Consider the following 19,865-nt stretch of genomic DNA (forward strand, 5'->3'; position numbering starts at 1 on the left):
TGCGCCCACACACCTGCTGCTCGTCCTCCTCCACAGCCCCTTGTGTTAATGGATGGGAGTCTAATTACTACTCTCACACTGGGACTACTTTTTCCACACGCGTCTCCCAGGACATGTGTGCGTGTTTGTGTCTGTCTGTGTGTGTGTGTGTGTCTGGGAGTGGTGGGGGTTGGCTACTGTCAGCACACAGCTCACACACACTGCTCATTAGCAGACTTTCTCTCTCACCCTCCTTTTAGCTTTCTGCGCTGCGCGTCGGCACGGGGACACGAGGCCGTGTTAAACACGGCGCGGCGTTCAGATGAACATCTGAGCAGGTAGCAGCGGCTCAGCGCTGCGTACACGATTTGACTCTCATGCCGAGAAGGAGATCGCTGCGCCCAAAGCGAGACACGAAAACCAGACGGGCTCGCTTCCCCATTCAACCACCGCAGTTCTGGTTAAAAATAACGACAAGGAACTATGAGCTACTGAGTCCTTCTCTCACAGCAGTAATGCACACATCTGCACGCACACACACAAACAGCGCTGGCGGTGGCTGAGGTATTCCGGGTGTGTTTTGACACGGCCTTGTCTGTGACGCCGCCTGTGTTGTACCATAACTGCCTGTGTACTAGAGCGACCTCCCCCACCACTTCCTCTGCCTGTCTGCGTGCGTTTCATCTCCCATGTGGCTTTCACGCTCGAGGTCTAAGTGGATCGCAGAGGAGCAGGCGGGCCTTCAGAGGAAAGATTGCTGTTGAGAAACAGTCTGCGGCTCACAAACAAAGGCCACCTGCCCCCCCCCCCCCCCCCCCCCCGCCCCGCCCGCCCCGCCCGCCCCCCCCCGGCAGCCGGATGGAAATGCGCTCTCCTCGGCGCTGCAGTGACAAGGGTGTGCTAATAACGGCGTCCGCGCTCTCGAGGCCTAATTAGCCCTTCACCTAATGGGGTGCTAATCATTCATAAATGCTGAAAAAAAAAAAAGCTTTATGTTTGTGTCTCCTGTAATTGAGCCTGTTCTCATTTGTCTGAGCCGTGTTGTTTTTGATCTGGCATCGTGCATCGGGGTGGAGAATGGAGTGGACATCTGTGTGTATTCATTTAGTTTGGCCCCGGCTCAATGCTTTATTAATGTCGCAATATCTGTGGTTTCATTTTGTGCTATTAACAAAGCTTGATTCTGAATGATTTAATCAAATATGTCCGTCTGTGATCTTGATATACAGGACAGCACTTTATCTGACCTTTGGAAGCGTACGGACTCGGTGGCCCTTTGACGGGATGATTGGTGTCTGATTGTTCCCTCTGAACTCATCTTCAGCTTCAAATTGATCACTTATTTCGGCTTATTTCCTCTGCCATTACCTATTATTAACTTTTTTTGCTTTTATCTCTAATTCAGTCATGTTCACGCACACAATGGAAGAGTGATGCATTATAGAAGGAAAATGGAAATCAATCACTTCTCAATGAATAATTACGAAACACTGCCGCATCTGGAATGCATGAATGTGGTTATAGTGGTTGTGCAATGAAACGGCTCCGAAGGACCCGAGATGCCCTCGATGTGCAGAAACTCTGACGCTCCAGTGTCTTAACTTAAAAACACTACCGGATCACCTCCTAATTAATGCGTAGAGTCACGGCCTCTTGACGCGATGGTCGCACAAAGCAGCAGCGGTGGTTTCATGAAGAACGAAGAAGCGGAATGGGGTCTGGCGGTGCGGCCGTGCCAGCGGAGTGCGGATCCATCCCGGTCCGGCTGACCTCATCGGCCGCTCGCCCGTTGACCAGCGGTGCAGAAGGAGGTGCAGACGGAGGGCGGGCACAGACCCCGGAGGGAGGGCGCTCGATTGCTCAGCCAAGTCGAAAATGTGTTCTCAGATCTTTGCCTGACATGACGTCCTGTGGGGTTCGGGCCTCTGCGTGCGTGTGTTCGGTTGTGCGTGTGTGTGTGTGTCCGTCGGGCAGGAGAGGAAGCAGAAATTCACACTGATCGGCCCTGACTGGTGTGTGTCGGTGTGTGTTTTGAAAGGACACAGAGGTGTGTTTAAAGAAGGCGATCTGATGTGCGACAGCTTTACACGGCTCTGGTGCTAACATGAGATATCCCATCATCTGTGTGGAGGTGACGTGTGTTTCTTTTCTCATCGTCGGGTCACTGGGGGTTACTGATGCAAACTATGTGATGAATTCAACTTGACCAAACCAAGCGCACTTCAAACAAGAATTACAAAAAGGGGTCCACCATTTGAAAAAGTGAATTTGTGTATTCAAAAATACATTCCAGGTGTGTGTGTGTGTGTGTGTGTTTGATGTCGGAGTGGAGGCAGTGAAGCCACGATTCTTTCCTGTGCCGGTTTCCAACTGGAACACTTTGTCAGATCGAGTGACCTGCGGCTGACAGGCCGAGCAGTTCACTGGACCGTGTGTGTGTGTGTGTGTGTGTGTGTGTGTGTGTGTGTGTGTGAACATGCAGCACAGTGTCTGATTGTATGGTTAAATGCATTTGTGCGATTGTGTGCATGAATATGGGTGAATGCCCGGCTGTATGAATGTGTCTGTCCGCTTATGTGTCACACATCCGTTGTGTGTGTGTGTGTTTGCAAATCTCCCAGGGAAGCAATCCGTCTTGACAGTCTGTGTAGCCTCAAAACATCACTGTCACGCCACTCTCTCTCTCTCTCTGGGACGAGTGATGCAAGGAGTCCAGAGGGAGACGGGAAGAGAGAGTGAATGACAAAGAGAACGACAATGTCCAACGACATTGGACTCATCGGGAAAAAGTGATGTGACCCACAGTCTCGTGCACGAGGACGAGGAGGTCTGAGTGCGCCAGTCGTTGCAGAACAAAACGAACCGACTGTACTTTCCCCTGATCCACGGATGTTGGCTTGATTGGAGGTCTCCACTCGTCTGGTTTCCTCGGAGGTAAACAGCTTGCGGCTTCAAATTCCGTGCCTTTCAAAGCTGTCACAAGATCAGTTAACGCATGGGAGTCATCAGAGACACCCTGTTTGTGCAGACACAACACAAGTATTAGAGACCGGTCTTCATGGTCTCCAAGGAAACAGTGTGTAAAATGTTCACGGTGCTTTTGTTAAATGTAATTTGGTACGGCGAGAAACTAGGATAGTTCTGCTGACGGGAAGGTTAGCTTCAGGCTAAGGACATATGATTCATAAAGACTAATACATGGATATGTAGCATCAGACTCCTACATACAACTAGACGTACCTAAGTGAGATTAGCATGTTCTTCATTAAGTTATTCACATGCTCTTAGCGTGTTATGGGTGTATTTGCAATAATCAAAATGGAGCTCAGGCAAAAATTCAGTCGGGAAGACATCCAATCGCATCGGTGCTGGCAAACGCGAAAAACTGTTCTCCTCTCTTTTGCTGTCATTTCAGCACGCACCAAAGGCGACCCGCCACCACCCGACACCTCCAATCTACAGCAGAACCTGAAATATCAGGAGATTGGAGCAACTTATTCACTACCACCACCACCAGTGTCTGGACTCCCACAGGGGGGGAAATGCCTCATCTCGGCATCCCGGCCCCTGGTCTATCCTGCGGCAGGATGGAGTCCGAGCCCCAAACAACATTGCACTATAAATATTTATGCCTGTTATAATAAAGCATTGTTCAAATTTCAACCAGTCTCTCCGGATTGAATATGTTTTAGCAACCGGTCAAGAATTTTGACATCATGAGGTTTTTCCTCTGATTCGGTATACAAACATATTCCTAAAGTGGAAAATGGAAATGGTTGTTTTTGGCGAGTATCTTGAGGTGCACCATTACAAATAAGTTATACATCTGTATGCAAACGGTGTCAAAGGAATGTACGCCGGGATGCATTGTTTTGTTCTTTACTGTGGTTCAGAATTGGATATTGAGAATCATGGAATAACACTGGTTTTGATGTTAACCACTAAAGTTCTGCTATTGATTTATCCCGAACATTAGAATTGTTTTTAAATGTCCCGTGTTTTATCCTGCGTGATATAATGACACTTTACATATGTCATACTATACACATGCTGTTATATGTGGTCAACGTGTATTAATATCAGTCCTAATTTGAAGTAAAAAGTGAAAGCTGGAGCCGGTGAAACTATTTTATGGAAGTAACTGACCTTGAGATCCAATGAGAAATGCCCGCACACCCGGGCAATTTAAATTGAGTTGCCTCTTAAAGGATTCAGTCGTCTGAAACACACAAAGAGCGCAGATTGGCATCGAGCTGAATACTGAAATGAATGCCTTTTGCTCTCACTGCTACATTTCATTTGTCATAGATAGGCTTCAGATATTTACAAGGAGTGAATGGCTTGTCCTTTGAAATGGCATGAAATTGGTCTCAGACAATCGTTCTTGAAGACTATTCAAGAATTACTCTTAACGGGGACGAATGCGTGTAAAGTTACAGTCCGTAGTTGAAGGATCGTCTGTCATGATAGTCGGTTCAAAAACATCCCAGCCTTTCTGTCAAACTGATTGTTATATCTGCTTTATTGGATAGTCATCATTTTACAGATAAACAGTATTGGAATTGGCATATTTTAATTTTTAGTTGCTGGGCTCGAGGGATTGTAATATATGTTGGTTGGCTGGTCAAAACAATCATTATTAGATGTATTGCTGTGACATTTGGGCACAATCGTGGTCCACAAAGGATGAAGACTTCTGACCTTTTGACAATTGTTGGACGGCTTAAGATAAAGTGCAAACATTTTCAGTAGGTTCTCCTCAGGATATGTGGTGTTATATCCCGGTTGAAACACTGACTTTTCATCACTATGTCAAAACTTTTCTATTACTATTTAATGACAAAATACTAAAATAAATCTAAATAATAACGTCCCCATCAGCCCGGCGATTGTTATCGAACGTCGACTTAAAGACTTAAAACTACATTTAAAACCCGGGATGTAAGTAGACCCGATGCTTTGGTACCGTGTTCCTGGGATCAGGGCTCCAATCTGGCATCCGTGGTCCATTGTTTGGTGAAATATATATTATTTCATGTCTTGTTGTCTTATGCAGGAGCCTCCAGGCAGCTGTGAAACCACGGCGACCCGTGTACAGATCTCATGGAGAAGCTGCTCACTTGGCCTTGGCAACGCCGGTAAGGACCGCAGCTCTCAGAAGAAAGCAGATTAAAGTATTGAGGTGAGAACATCTAAGGGAAAGTTAGCTCTCCGTAGCCCGAATCCTCTCCGCCATGCTGGTTTGTCATCGCCATTGCTTGGGACCCTCTGTCCCACAGATCATAAACTGCACAATGATTTAACAAAACCCAGCCACCCTCACTAATATCAACTCCTTTACATTGCAGATTTTAGTTTTCCCAAATGTGATGTTTGGCATTTGGTCCACTCTGCACAACGCCAGCAAATGTGACCTCAGTCCTCTTTTTAGAGTAATGGCTTACAAGACTGCACGAGGTGAACTTTCGTGACTTAATTTCCTCTCTTGTTGCCTTGTCACTCAGCTGTAAATGTGATCGGTCTCTTGTCCAATTACGTTCAAACGCAGCCCGTCAGTGCTGCTTGGAAAAGCACGGCCGCGGTTAACTGAGCCGGCGAAGACATTGGCTTGTTCGCCTTGTCAACTGCTGCTTTTAATCAAACTATCTCCTTAATACCATCCACTTCTTCATCCAACCCTTTTATGCGTTGGCTGCTTGAGGCGCACGGGGAAAATATCCTTGATGCTTGCGGCTTTTTCAACTTTTGCTCAAAAAGTGGAGCCCAGATGGTCAGCGTTGGCTGCGGCACCACGTTTGAAAAGGTTGATGTCGTTTTTACAACTCTTGAGTCTGGTCCAGGCGGTTCGATTGATATGCAAGAAGTCCGACGAAGGAAAGCCAATGCGTGGCAGCGCAGCGTGCCGTCTCCTAAGTGAATCTTCATGTAACAGTAAATGAATCTAATTAGCCAAAAAAGGAATAAATCTAAGTTTTATTTCCAGCTTTCTTTTCATCCTAATTGCCTTTGTTTGTTTGGTGTGTGGCAGCGTCGTAGCTGTTTTACAGAAATCTCGTGTTAGCGGGCGACGACTAATGAAAGCGTTGCGAGGGGAAAAGCCTATTTGAGATCTTCATCTGCGTAGACAAGCGAGAAAATTGCCATCGCATGCGGTGATTTATTAGTTTCATTAATTTATGTTGATTTGCCTAATCGCTCTCAGAGTGTCGGGCTCGGATCACATCAAGATGTTTACAGGCCTGGCACTCCGTAAAGAGAGGCGTTATAACAGTGACGCGAGATCATTAAACCGGAGTGCTGCATGCGTGATGAGGTTAAATTGGAAGCAGAGACCGCAATCGATATTTTATCACCCAGGAATTGGCAGACAGGGCCTCTCGCATTGATTCTAACGCACGACGTACCGGCATCGTTTCTTTGACGGGCAGATTGTGTGGGTGGGGGGAAACTTTACCTCCTTCTCTCCGTCTGCACTCTGTTTACTATTGATTAAATGCATTGAGTGTTAAAGTATTTATCCCCCCCCCACACACCCGTCTGTCTGCGCTCTCCTCTCATAACTGTCAATGCAGCAGCTGAAAACGAGACGCCGTTCTTACAAGAAGCGAGGGCATTTTTAACAAGGCCCCCTGTGTCAGTTGCCAACATCGAAGTGCTCGTGTGAAGTCTTTTGCCTGAAGGGGCTTTCGGTTGTATCTCTGTGTGGCAATAACAAGAGCAGGAACAGTGGAGAAGCCAAAAGGCGGGTGATTTCTTCTTTTTTTTTTTTCCAGCAAGGTTGTGGAACTGACACTTAGAAATGTATCACAGGAGAGCCTCGAGAGACAGATAGCCTTTTGTTTTTTTTTGTTTTTTTGCACGGTAGGCAGATGTGGAAGGAATCAGGCTGCCGCTGTTCCTTCGCTCACAGCGTTGCCACCAGGAGTTTTAGGCCCCCTGACAAAAGCTGAAAACAACAGCTCTGACATAATAAATAGCTGTGGTTCCTGGTGTGTTCCAGCTCCAGGTTCCCTTCAGCTTTTAAGGTTTCATCTGGACGGCAGCGCGCCTGTATTCATGCAAGAAGATATAGGAACGTTCAATCCAAAGTCTAAATAGATTTATTGAGTGATTGATGTCTGAAAAAAACCCGTGCAAAACCCCAAAGTAATTCAGTTTACTACCATGAAACAAAGTAAGTTAAACTGAAACCATGTGTAATTTTACTGATGTTTTTTCTGACAATCACAAAAAACCTATTCATGTTATAAGTAAAAGTCCTTTGTAACTGAAAGAAATACACATATGCATTTATTAGACCCACTATGACTATGTTTTGGTTATCCTTTGGTAAAACGATGTGGCAAGAGACATAAAAGAAGAAGAAAAACCCCGGTTGAGGTTAGGAAGCAATCAAGCACACTGCCACTGGAGACATTGGCTTTCTGGATGTGTTATTTTAAAATCCTTCAATAAATCACTAAAAGGTCTAAGGCCTCGATATGTTACAAAGCCTCCAGACACCTCAGGTCATCTGGGACGGGTTTACCGAGTGTTCCCAGGGTCAAAATCAAATACGGTGAAGCAGCTTTTGAAGTTGCCACGCTCTCGCCACCTGTTGAACAGGCTTCCTGAGTATCTGAGGTCCTCTGAAGCCGTCCCGCTTGCTTAAATCAGGGCTTACAACACACCTGTTTACTGTGGCTCTCCAATAAAATACATACATACCCTCTTTTTTCCTATTTATATGCGTGTTCCTGCCTTTTCTTCTTGTTTTTTAATTGCCGTTTGTCTACATTGTGGTGTGTTAAAAGAATTGCCTGGCTTCACTCTGAACCAAAGCAGACGTTGTTGGGAAAAGACTAATTGGACTGAAGGGTTTTTTCTTTTTTATTCTATCGTACTGTTTAAAAGCGCTCGGCAGTGAAGCCAAAGCTCCTCGCTTGCAAGCCGCCACCTCTTTATTCCGTCTTAATCTGTGACCTTCGGCATGTGTCACTATATGAATACGAATGTGCTTTACGAGACATTTTCATCCACACCGGGTGCTCTCTGTCCGCCGGTCGCTCGATGCACTTTGATCCAGACTGAAATATCTCAACAACTGCTAAATGGATCTCTGTGAAATCTCGTGCAGACGTTCACGTGAACATACTTTGGATTTGTTCAGTAGTAAATGTTCATGACCACACACCTGCAAGAGCGTTAGCCGTATATATATATTTTTTGGACTGAAATGCTGCACTTAACATACAAAACTGATAAGATGTTCAACATTAAACCTGCAAAACATCTGCCTGCTCTTTAAGCTTTAAGCTCAAAGCCTTCTGTCCAAATCCAGCCTCACAAGCCGCGGCTCTTACACGTGTTATTTAGTATTTACAAAGACACTTCTCTAGTACTTGTCTTCTGCATATTATAAAGACATCAGCTGCCGACGCCACTTTAAAAACAGCCTGACCCTGGACGAGGTTTGTGAGGCTCATTGAACGAGAGAAGTCTGTTGTTCGAGAGGTGCTTCACTCGGTTTCTAAAAACACGTTTGCGAGCGATGTTACAAAGAGCATGAACTAAAGTACACACTCCTGCTTGTGCTAAAGCGCCACATCGTGACCCCTGAGAGGCTGTTGATCACGTTTCGTAGCGATCTCATCATCTCGGGCCCCGCAGGATGGAACTCGAGGAGTCGCTCCGTCGTTCCCTAACAACCACTTGAACCGCGCTACCAAGGAGACCCAGGTACTCCCCAAATCCCAATTAATGAGAGAAAGGCTTAAAGAGGGTGTTCTTGACTCCGGCTGTGACGGCTTAATTGTAATTTTAGCAGAGGCCCCTCTGGCAACAATGTTCTCCACTTGACAGCCCCGTGCTCCTGGCTGCAAAGAAAGCCCTCGTTTGCATATTCATGTGGTGACAACGGATCGAGTGCAGTGGGGGGAACATATGCCCGCGTGCACTTGTTTATTTGTAGGCGAGGAAACATTTATTTCTCTAATCGACATGCATCGGCGGTAGATAGTTAACATGAATGCGTTCATACAGTTGACAGTGACATGAATGTGATGCCGGGTTCCTAATCAGATGTGATCATTATTACATTTCATGTCATTTAGCTGACGCTTTTATCCAAAGCGACTTACAATAAGTGCATTCAACCAAGAGCAAGAAACAAGAAAGTGTAATTTCATCACTTATAGATAAGTGGCGTTATAAGTACAATTTAGGTGCTACAATTTGTTAGTCTTTTAGTGGAGGTAGAACCTGAAGATGTCCTGGTGTCTTCAGAGAGCTCGTTCCACCGTTTCGGAGCAAGGACTGCAAAGAGTCGTGATCTAGTCGAGTGTTTTGCTCTCAGTGAGGGAGGGACGAGGATGTACGAGGGGATGTAGGGTTTGACCGTGTCCTGGATGTAAGCTGGACCTGATCCATTCACAGCATGGTACGTGAGCACCAATGTTTAGAACTGGATGCGGGCAGCCACCGGTAGCCAGTGAAGAGAGCAGAGGAGTGGAGCAGTGTGGGAGAATTTAGGAAGGTTAAAGACCAGTCGAGCTGCTGCATTCTGCTCAGCCTGCTGATAAGTGGCACACAAAGACGTAATCACGTCCATAAATAAGGGTCCATCGTGTTAGTCACGTGTCTTCAACATCTGTACTGTGACGTATTTTATATTAAATGAAATTCACAGAGATTTAAAGGTACCTTTCCCAAAAAAACATCCTCCTTTTGAAAGTATAATGACGAGTTTTAATAAATTGCTGAGAGTGAGAACACAATTTCATGATTAAACCATAATAAAACCACTATGATAACGTGTCTATTAGATCTGCCATGTCTATTAGATCGCTACATCTCTATTGCTTATTCAGTCTTTATGAAAATGAACACGCTGTGGGTTTAGACACCAACTAAATGAGTTGAACTAATAGTGTAAATCCGTGTTTCACTTCAGCCATCCAGCCCATCCAGATTTGATATGTATATGAGCAACAGTCTCCCCGTGGATCCGTGCACACGTGGTGACTCTGACTCTGAATGAATGGGTCTGAAGTCTTGAGTTAATCACCCGTAGAATAGATCCGCGGATGTTGGCAGGAACTTGTTCAAAGGGGAAGAAGCCGTGTCGCAGCCCTGTGCTCTGAGCTAATGCAGCTGAACGTGGGAAGTGAATGAGCAATAATACTTCCTGTGTGAAGAGCGTTTAAGCGTGTTTGTATGCTGCGCATAAATCAATAGTTGGAGCAAGGTGACTGGTAACAATTATTCACTTGGAGTCTATGGGGATGTCTTTACTGGTTCATAGATGTACAACTTGGATGTTTCTCGTGAGGACGAACGCGGTGGCGCCGGATAAAAGTCGACTGGACCTTTGAAGGACGATATGACAACACTGGTTTGGAGCAGAAAAATACAAAGGTGATCCCAGATCAATCGGCAGATGACATGCACGCAGATGTTTTCATTGAAACATCAGGCTGTGGCGCCCGCTATTACAGCACATTTTCGTCAATAAGGATAGTTTGTAAAACATGCTGACAGCCTCTACTGCTACATATCAAAAGCGCACAAGTAGCTTTTATTGTGCTTGGCAGGAGTAGCAGCAGGCTGGCTTTCACTTTATGTGACAAATAGTATTTATTCGCTGGGAACTGACAAGACTACTTAGAGAACTTAGTCAAACAAACATATTTCAAAAGCGGGTGCAGTCGTGACGTGCCTACATGGACTCGACTGTTTTGTATTACTTGAACTCAAAACAATGACAACAAAGACAAATATGAGGCCATAATCATATCGTGTACATTTTTATCTTATCCATATATCTCCACAAAAGTGACTTTATAGCGCCCAGTATTGTTGCATCACCGCCTTTATTGCGGGGGGTTGAGTCATTATGCATGAAAGGCTGCAGTACCTTGGTGCAGCATCCCTGACCTCAGATCAGCGGAGATGGACCATTAGCATCAACTGATGCACACAGGGGCAAAAAGTCAGCGAGGTGCACTAACAGTGGTCTTTTTGATGTTTGTGGGCGCATAGTTGTCCTCTTCTGAAGTGCACTATATCGCATGATTCCTCCCCCTTATTAACATAATATTAGCTTTGAAAAGGCCGGAGCTAAATGCATTTGTCCGCATGAATAATGCAAGTAAGAGACATGTCGTCTTCCACGTTTCTCCTGTGTGCATCGTTCCTCTCGGGAAGTAGATGTCCCTAAAAGCCTTTCCTGAGAGAGTGCAGTGAGGTGGACAGCACGTCAGAACAAAAGGTTATTTTGTTGAAAGAGGCAGAGTGGTGACAAATTATGAACAAGTCATTACACTGAGGTGGCACTTTATGGAGCAGCGAAACACAATCAAACATTGAGGGCGGATCTCTGGCGGAATGTTGGAAGGTGCTAATGGCCTTTTGACAGCGGCAAATTTAATTGCATTAATTTCCCCTTAAAACCAAAAAAACGAATTTATACTTATAGTGCTTTTTATCATTTTGGATAATTCTGTCTGGCGGTTCCGCTCTGGTAGATACAGTACTTTGAAATCTTAGAAAACTTTCACGGAAAGTCTTATTTTCTCCCTTTCTACTAAAATGTATAAACTTTAAATGATGCTTAATCGTTATGTTTAGTGGTCAAATCCACACAATCCTGTTCCTGTTCCACCATATGGACGTTAAAAACGTTTAAATAACCAAAGCTTACATATGGCAGATGCCTCAGTTGCCTCAAAGATTCATATTTTTGTGGATATTGTAGGGTAAATAGAAATGAAGACGTCTCTTCTGCAAATGTTTGGGGAGGGGTCATGCTTCATTCAAGTGATATTGACTGCTGTAAATTGGTGGTAAATAAAATGGCTTTTGGCAATTTTTTTAATGCACATTTTGTTTTGAAAGGTATTGTTTGAATACAAGAAGAAGCCACATTTCCATAGTGTTGAAGAAACAGTTTGACTTTTTGGCAATTGCTCTTCTTTCCTTCCTTTGCAGAGGGCGAAGTGAGAAGTATCCCGTCACGGAGCTTCATCTCGGAGTTTCCCCTCGCGGGCCGGTGGGGTGAAGCGGTGTAACCCGCCTGCAGCCTCTCGGATGAAGTTATCAGCTGTTTGGACGCTATGGTGTTAAAGAGCTCCTGTGTGGGCCGGCACATGTTTCCCTGGTGGCATCATCAAATCCCCTCGGCTAGACTCCCCACTTCGCCTAATATCCCTTGTCAACAACTGCTTTGGGTTCAGTTCTCGCCACTGGTATTTTAATCAGTCACTATTATGGGCTAAACAAGCTACACCGGCCCTGAGGGCAGCTGCTGGACATGTTTGGACATCGGCCTGCATTGCGATGGCCTGCCAGCGTGGGCGGGGGCAGCAGAATGTGATAGACCTGTGATGGACAAACACATTTACACACAGACATAAACTCTTTCCAGGTGCTTCATCCTATTTTTAGTGTTGCTTGTCGCCGAAAGCGTCTTTTTGTCGTCTCCGAATTGAGAAACATTCTGTCTTGGTTGCAGTAAATTCCAGAGGGAGTTTGAATTAACCTCTAATCCGCCGTGCCGAACAGGTTAAAACTGCAATGTTTATTTGTTGACATCCTGTATTAATATTATTGGCTTTGAGACATGACAAGATGATGAATGACACCTCTGAGCTGCTGGCTTTACCAAGGTCCCCCAAGTACGCACAAGCATATGCATGCAAGCAAATCCACACTCCTTGTTGCTATTACAAGTGTCATCGTTTGACAACGTAGTAACAAGCAACCAATCACATCGCAGCGATGAAGTTATTTCTGACCAAACACACTTCACAACAGTTCCCAAATTAGTCGCAGCGAGTTGCCGGAGTCGAATAATAGATGACTCTAAATAAACCTTTGTGTCGTTGCACAAAACCCGACAGTCCCGAAACCCGACAGTCCACGACACGAGTGGCGGGTCGCTAACCGGACCCATTGGTGATAACTAAAACCTGACAGGGAGAGGGACAATATCAGGGGGTTTTGTGCATGAATCATCGGCATAAAGTCACCCCGTTGGACATGTAGCTTGCAGCTAACTGTCTCTTTTGCCTCTGTGAGACATTTAATGGGTCACATATGCAGGACATATTAATATTGACTGATTTATAAAGATCTAATTCACTTATTTTGTCTTCCAAATCCCCCAACGGAGAATGTTAAAGGCAGAATATATGTTGGGATATGGGAGAGCTGTTTCCCGAGCGATAAGTGGACGCTGCAGATGTGTGAGCGTGGCGGAACCCGATATCAGGCCGGCAGCACTCAGCATGTCGGAGGTGAGGGACGGACGGAGGGAGGACACAACACTCACCGCAGCATTGCTTTGGAGTGGACGGCTTGAAGATATTAACGCCAGATGCTGCTCGGCTGTGCGAGTGTGAGTCAGTGACACGTCGGGGCAGGAGTGGAACTGAGAGTACGTCTAACTGCGCCGGCGAGCGAAGGTGTAACTCGCTGTCACGCGTTTCCTTTTTGTGGCGCGTGAACTCATTTCAAATCTCCCAGAAACTGAGTGTCCGCGTGTTTGCGAGCGATGTGTTTACTTCACAGCTGCTCTGTTCGAAGTTGTGATCCACTCAAACTTCACCATTTTATTGTTCACCAGAGTTAGACACACCCTGAGGGGCTTCCTTAACCATAACCATAAGATCCTATTCCCACGTTAACGAGCACACGCCGCAGGGGCAGATTCTCAGACTCTCTGAATCATCTCCCGCGGTTCATTGTTGACCTTGATGACTCAAAGGGCCGCTATTCCCTTTTTTATGGTGAGTAGCAGCGACCATTACTGTTGATAAATGTCGAGGACTTTTATTTCGCTCTGTGGTCATCTTTCTAGTCATCTATTATTCTCCTTTATTGAGACTTAAGGTTACATAAGCAATGTGTATTTTCCATATGTGGGGTTCTGCTGAAATGTTTTCTCAAGTACGCCCGTTGGTGTCACGTTAACTACAATTGGAAGCAGAACCGGTTAAAACAATATCAAACCTTTTGCTCCACCAACTGCTAACATGAGGCTAACAACATTCAGTATAAATGTGAAGCAAAATAATAGTATACGTTGAAGGTGCATATTTTTTATACTTTTTGTTTGGTTTTGCGGAGCAACAGCACTTGTACTTGAGTACATTTTTTCCAGTTGCAGTGTGTGTGTGTAAGACCTGACCTGACGGAGAGTAAACATTGACCCTAACTGTTGCCCAGCAACAGAATTCCATCGGAAAATGCAAAAAGTGTTTCAGACAGAAGATGCCTAGAGGTGTACTCAGTCAGATAGTATAAGAAAAAAAAGATGTTTTTTTAGAACATGAAAAAATGTTTTTTAGCGGAAACCATCGATACGGAACACGTACATTAGCATAGAAATACTGTACTATTTGTGCAGTTACATCAGTGATGCTGTTCTTCCTCATCCGGGTTCCTTGAAGACAATATGAAAGGTTCTAAATGTATTGCGGCGCGTGGAGCAGTGTAATTAGAGTTATTGATCCGGCTAAATGATTGCCTCCGCATCGCGCTGAAGGGCATGTGCTCAGCAAACCCCGGTGTTATCTGATGACCCGGGAAATCGATGGCCCGGCTGCAATCTCCCAGCTTATTTACCTCATCCCATTAATCTCGCAAGGCCGAGTGGATCCACACGCGCGAAAACAGCGAGGCCACGCGCACGCATACTCTCAATAAGCATACATAAATGCTACACGAATCCCTCTCAAGTATTTATGAGTGCAAAAATCTCATCTTGCCCACAGTCCTGAGGCACTGCATGTGGGGGCTTGTTCCCTTGGAAACCGTATTTTGCTGTGGTCCATAATGGATTCTGGTTGCACGCTGAGTGACTGATGAAAAAAAGATCATTACACAGAGAAGACATTTGAAATGTCACCAAGATGTCAGGCTGCTCTCACATACTTCTCCCGCCCTTGTTTCCGATAGAAATGTAACGCGGGGACAAGACGACACGCAGTTGAGCGGAAACGCGCAGAAGAAATCGGATTATCAGAGCGTCAGAGCCTGCGTCAAATCTGCACAATATCACTAACGCTTTTATCCCAACATGATCATATGTAGAGCTATAACGTGTGCGCTCTGTAGTACCCTAAGCGCCGCACCGTCTCCCAGCCTGTTTATATAATGTGATAATAAAAGCCAGGCTCCCTTTCACGCTCCAGCTGAAGGGCAGGATGAGGTCGCTCTGTTGACCGGCTTCTTACAGCAGCCACTTGGACGGTAATCACAAAAAATAACAGCAACCCACTAAAGAGCGTTGCACCGGGCGGGCCTGTGGACCCGGTCACAATGAGTGCTGCCTAAATGAGCTCATTAATCACAGACAGCACCAGAGGCAGAGCCATTCTTAATTCATTGATGCGCTGCAGAGTCTGAAGAGAAGAAGAAAAAAAATCAGGGTTTTTGCCATTAGCAACTGTGAACTCCAAATTGACGCTTTGTGTGCAACAAATACTCAGAATGCATAATGTTTAACGTTGCAGGGCGAAACAGTAACCTGCATTCACACGTAAGCTGGTTTTTAACTCAAATTTCAAATGATACAGTTTAGCTTTTAAACTTGTCAATCCAACTTGTGTGTGTTTTGTTTTGACAACACCGGTTGTGGATGCTTTCTGTGTGTGATGATAGACCTGCTCATCCTTTACATCTAGCTGCAATAAAGTAGCCTTCCAACATCTCTTGTTGACCTTTAGTACCTTAACGAATTGCCCTGATAGGCGGCAGTTGTCTAAAGATCTTACTGGTCACAGTTTTTCTCTGCAGAGGATCGGATCCTCTTTCAAAGGCCGATAACAGAACATCACCAGAAGGTGACAAGAAATTCTTCAGCATCCTCTTTGTATTTGTCTGTTCTGCGTAACTCAGCTTAGTCCATCAACGAATGAAATACAATTTGAAGAATATTTTTATATGTTTTTTCGCCGATTCACCTGCTCAGCAGCCCGCTGGCATTGACTTTGTTTCTGTCTGAAATGGATGATAACGTCAGAGAAAAGACTGCTTAGGTTTAACTCCACTATTGTGTATTACACACACACACACACACACACGCACTGTAAATACACCAGGCGACGGGACAAACAAACAAATGTATGGACTTCAGCCCAAAAAGGCCTTCACCTTTTCTGTTCGGACGCTGCTCATGTCTGTTTGTCTCTTTTGATGAGGCCCTTTCATCTTGTTTGCATTGATTGCAGGCTGACGAGTCACAGTGATACACTTGGGGGCCCTATTCATGTCTGCAGCCCCCGCGACACACACTGGGTCCATTGTGGCGAGGAATGTCTCCTTTCATGGCCTGAACCCGCCTGTGAAAGCATGTCAATAATCCCCAGGCAGTGGGTGCTTCACAATGCCGCCGCGACCGGCCCACCAAACGGGCCGCGCTGAAAACGGCGGGCCCCTTTTTGCACTCGTCCAAGGAATAAAAAATGACGCGGATGCCTGAATGAGCGGACGGTTGAATGGACGGAGTAATTAATCTGATGGATGCTGATAATCAAACAACTTCACAAAGGTGAGACTACTTACACACGCGAAGGAAAGCGCTAATCAATGTTAAGCCTTTGAAGCCCGTGTGCGATCCCTCTTCATTTGTGAACCCCCTCACACACCAAATGTGTTGCGAACAGCTTTATTGCTATGCACGGCCCATCCTTGTTTTCACACTGCGGGCCTCCGAGAGGCGAGTGAACACGGTGTCTCTGCTCAGTAGATCTTTGCATGCAGCAGAAGTCAGTTCGCCTTAGAAGCACGTGGTCTTGGCGCAGAGGAGCTGTTTGCGCAGAGAACGCGATACCATAAGGAGAATAAATGGGATTTGAGTCTTCAGCGGCTACTAAAGTCATTGAAAATATACATCAGGTGTGTTTATTTTAGGGCTGGTGTGAGTTGGTGTGTGGGGCTGAAGGATCGGTTGAAAGAATCCATTGGCTAAGCCCTTATAGAGAGTGAAAGGAGCCAATCATTGCTCTGCAAAGAATTAAAACCACCTCTGCAAATAGCTCCAATATTTGTGTAGTGCCTCCGAGTGGGAGATTCACAGCGTCTGGGTTTCCAGTGCAAATAAACAGTGCATAGGTCTACAAGGGTGGACCGGCCCCCCTTATCCCAGAGGTGAAGCCCCCTTCTTTGTTGCTGCCTAATCTGGGCCACTCTCTATTGAGTGGGATGAAAAGTGGATCTGTGTCTGTGTGTGTGTGTGTGAGTGAGAGAGAAACATAATCACAGTCCTCGACGTGCGAGATGAAGCTGTATGATAATGTGTGTTTGGTTGTGGGCCTTGAATCGGAGTCTCGGGGCCTGTGGAGACCGCCGCAGTGTTTGCCGGTTCCCAGACTACCCACATCCTTACGCCGCACCTACACGTACCGACCCCGGGATCCTCGGCGCGGAGCAGACCGACGACCATCAGCACAACCGAGCGGCAAAGGGTCAACAGTGCCCGTCCACTTGAGATATGACGGATAGGCGATCATGTGGTGATGCCAGTGGATTTTGGACGGTGTGAAAAGTACTCTTGGAAGGAGAGGTCATCACAGGTCTTACCCACAGAGCTCTGACCCTGGACCTCGAAAACAGGGAAGGGTCCGAATTATATTCAGTCGTATTTGGTCGGGTAATATGTGATATCGTGTGATTTCTCACTCGCGTTGCAGAAGGAAAATGCGTGTCAGAGAGTGTGAAATGTGACATTTAGAGGAGAACGACATGTACTGCCTCTGTTTTGACCTTCAGCTGCTCATTAGCTGCTGGCACATCACTCAGCCTGTGTTGTTCTCTGTGAGGATCGTTTCATGTCTTTCTGTGTATCATTTCACGCAAACCTCTCCTGACTGGGTCTGTCTGTTGTGGGCTCCCTTTCAGATCTGGTATCTATTGGTTTTATGAACTGATGCGGTCGGGTTCGGGTAGATTTCCACAATTGACTTTGCACATTTTCTGATTGTTGGGTTTTGCAGGTTTGTCGGGAATCGTGGCTCATTTCATGACAGATATCGTACTGTACTTTTGTGTATTGATTAAGGTTAAAACGACAAGATAGACAAGCATATTTCCAATGATGTTTCTTGCTGACACCTATAAAAAGTATAGAGCAGTTTGAGCCATTGGTGGAAGTGAATTGTTTCTAAATGTGAAACTTCCTAAAACCGTGTGAAAGCAATTATTGTGCATAAAGACTCGATAACAAGTGGGTTGAAACAGTGACTTACAAGTGATCGTAAGATATTTGCTAATTCACTCTTCAAACGTTGTGACATCATGTTTGAGGGGGAGGAAGACATTTTCAGCATCGCTACTCTTCTTGGGCACTTCAGTCGGGCAACAAAAAATGGAATTTATTCTGTTTATAAAACCCTAAAACTATTTATTACACATAACATACACACACACCACAGCAAATAAACACGTCATCTGTGGTTATTTGTGAATGTCCTTCTGTCAACTTTCCCGCATTAGACTCTCTGTTAACGCTTGATAAATAGAGAATAAGGAGAAGTTGAAAAGGGACTGTTTTTGGCAGTGGAAGAGGAAGAGAATGACCACATGAACCGGCACATCGACCGTGCGGATGAAATTGAGCGGGGAGTTCTCGATGAAGGTGTTGACATAAAAATGAACATAAAATACTAGAGTTTAAAAGAGTTTAACATGTCGTCTTTGGTTCCTCCTAGCCGGCTGTTCTTAAGATGCCCTTTACCTCCTTCAAGTGGCGGGAGGCCCCCGACAACCCACGACAGTTTCTAAGAGCCTCTTCAGGTACAACGCTTTTGGGAAATGCCTCTATGCTAAAGAGGTTCCATAAAATGGATTGTAATACAGAACATTAGAATTTGTAACTTGTCTGGGTCCATTTTGCGTCGACATGCAGCCAGGACTCGTGCAGGTATATGCATGTTCAAGGTCAAAGGTCAGACAACGCAGAGACATATAGGAAATTATTTCCAGTGATTATTGTGGGGAATGAGAATGTAACCCGCCCACCATGTTGGAAATAGTTGAACCAAAACTAAGTACAATTCTCCAAAGAATGTCGACTCAAAAAAAGTCATGTATTCTACTATTTCACTTCAAAGTATTGTAAAGGAAGTGACCTTTTCAAGGGACTGTACAGATACAATTAGATACGAATTGTCCCCAAGTGCAGAGCATAAAAAGGTTGGTCTCTCTTAACTGAAATAGAATGAATGAATGAATGAATATACATATATGTATATATATATATATATATATATATATATATATATATATATATATATACATATATGTATGTATGACGTTAGATAGAATTCCTGATTATATGTTTTGAGAACGACTCTTGTATATGATCAAGAACATTTTGTAGGTTATTGCAAATCAATGCTCGCCACCAGCAGCTGAGAGAACTAATAAAGTTCCATCAGGAAGCCCTGAATTTGAGAAGTGTTAAACGTGTTGTTGCTGAGTTTACGCTCTGTTCCTGCTAAAAGGTTCCGTGATTACAACGACACGACTACTATAAAATAAATTATAAATAGGGAAGATTTTGTGTGAAACTTCTTCTCTCTCTTCGCAGCTTGCTGACATGCCCTCAGTCCATTAGTTTTTATCCCAACTCCCATGTCAGAGCATCTGCAGGAGGGATACATTTGTTGCTAAGCAACAGCTAAATCTTGCAGTATACTCGCTACAGTTATGTTCAAAAATTCTTGGACTTCTAAGCTTTGGGCACTTCTTTATTCGACACATAATATTGAATTTAGTTGAGGTCTCGGGTTTCCTCTGCATTTTAAAAATACCTCGCATTAAAGAATTGAATCGGAGTGAGATACACGTTTTTATCATTGGACAAGTTGTAAACATTAATTCAAAAAGAATTCACATTTTCAAAT

The sequence above is a fragment of the Gasterosteus aculeatus genome, chromosome 12 (assembly GCF_964276395.1).
Source record: "Gasterosteus aculeatus chromosome 12, fGasAcu3.hap1.1, whole genome shotgun sequence".
In the NCBI taxonomy this organism is placed as follows: Eukaryota; Metazoa; Chordata; class Actinopteri; order Perciformes; family Gasterosteidae; genus Gasterosteus; species Gasterosteus aculeatus.